The sequence below is a fragment of the Octopus bimaculoides genome, chromosome 22 (assembly GCF_001194135.2).
Source record: "Octopus bimaculoides isolate UCB-OBI-ISO-001 chromosome 22, ASM119413v2, whole genome shotgun sequence".
NCBI lineage: Eukaryota > Metazoa > Mollusca > Cephalopoda > Octopoda > Octopodidae > Octopus > Octopus bimaculoides.
Window position 1 is genome coordinate 6,275,004 of NC_069002.1, and position 1,676 is coordinate 6,276,679.

Sequence of the window (1,676 nt, forward strand, 5' to 3'; positions counted from 1 at the left end):
AGAAATTCAACAATGAAAAACAGGAGGAAGAAGAAGAATAGAGAAATGTAAAAATTTCTCACGACTGTTTTGAGGTTTTGCTTCCATTTTCTTTTCCCCTTTTTCTAATCAAAAACATTAAAACAAATTTACGACTACTTACCAGCATTTCCAATTAGCCTTGCTTTTTTAACTGAAAGAAAGAAAGAAAGAAAGAGAAATATGAGAAAATATAAACGAAAAAGAACATAATAGGTAGGAACTATACAAAGGCGAGACGGGTTTAAGATTTAAAGAATTTTAATTTGTATACGTATTCAGAGCTCTTTCTGTGTGTGCACGCATTTCTCCACGAGATGACTATATGTGTGCATGAGTGTGTGTATAATTATATTCGTAAATTTATATATATATATATTTAAATATAAGGCGGCCAGCTGCCAAAATCGTTAGCACGCCGGGCAAAATGCTTAGCGGCATTTCGTCTGTCTTACGTTCTGAGTTCATATGCTTTTTTTACATTTTAAGCAAATAAAAACTACGTTTTATAGAGACTTCTTTCATAATTCCTATTTTGTTTTCCACACGTCCGATAGCGGGCTTTGAGAGGACATATTTCAGTAGCCGAAATAATTTTCCGCCGCATAAACACTTTTAAATTTCAAAACAACATCAAGTAGAAGTCATTTGTGCAAAGAATGTTCAAATATTTCATCCATCTTCCTTGTCCATTATTCCTGGAAGCAGGGCCGGCGCTAGGAAGTGAGGGGCCCAGTCAGAGAGTTGACCGTGAGACCTTCTCTTCTACAAAAGCTGAAGATTGGTGTTTTATGCATCGTGTAATACACCAGTCCCAGCCAAAAACGTGTTGAGGGCTTGAGGCTCCACCCTTAGTCACAATGATACACCAAACATGTATCATAGCGTCCTTCGCTTGAACGTGTGCGCGGGGCCCTCTTGAACGTGTGGGCGAGACCCAATTTGAACAAATCTGTCTAATTAGCTTACAACCGGCTCTGCTGGAGGGCCGTGGGAATAGAGTCCTCAGGCACCTCCTCCACAAGGCCCTATCAGAAGCAATCGTTACGAGACTTTCCGCTTAGGCGTCCAGGCGTGACCAACTGAGACTATGGATATAATATCCAATTATCTCGTTCTTGGTCTGACCCCAGATCTCCTGCCAAGAATTCTCACGATTCTTTTCTGTGACATTCTAATCACATGTCCGAGGTACCAGATCTGTGATCTCTCAATCCGAAGGAGTAGCGGCTCAACTTGGAGAGACACTCTGATCTTCGAGCTAAACATCCTGTTGAGTAACGTTACTCCATATCCCCTTCGGAAGAACTCCATTTCATAAATTAATACCCTCAAATAACCGGTTGCCAGTTGTCATGAAGTGAAGGATAAAACCGATCTGCAATTTGCTACTGGTCTTGAAATAAAGAATACCAAAACAATAGCTTTGTTTTGTGGGAAATGAATATAAATGGTATGTAAAATTCAATTTGCAAGGAATTACGTTGATTTCTATTTCCTTTTGTCTTTACGTTTTCTAAGTGAATATTTGTTTCTTTTGCGGGTTGTCAATTTTTTGACCGTCAGTTGAAACAGGTGGTTGCAATGAAAAACAAGACGTTAAATCATTCATATTCACGTAGGGAATTCAACAGACACAAAAAAAAAAAAAAAAAAAA

At 38.7% G+C, this 1,676-nt stretch overlaps 1 long non-coding RNA gene across 1 annotated transcript in view; it reads right to left on the bottom strand.

The window, feature by feature from the left end:
• LOC106880194 (uncharacterized) overlaps positions 1-1,676 on the bottom strand; it is a 105,629-nt gene that overhangs the window by 86,575 nt on the left and 17,378 nt on the right. Inside the window, exon 2 of the long non-coding RNA XR_008266591.1 lies at positions 143-172. This is a non-coding gene — a long non-coding RNA (uncharacterized LOC106880194). The remainder of the gene's footprint in view (positions 1-142; positions 173-1,676) is intronic.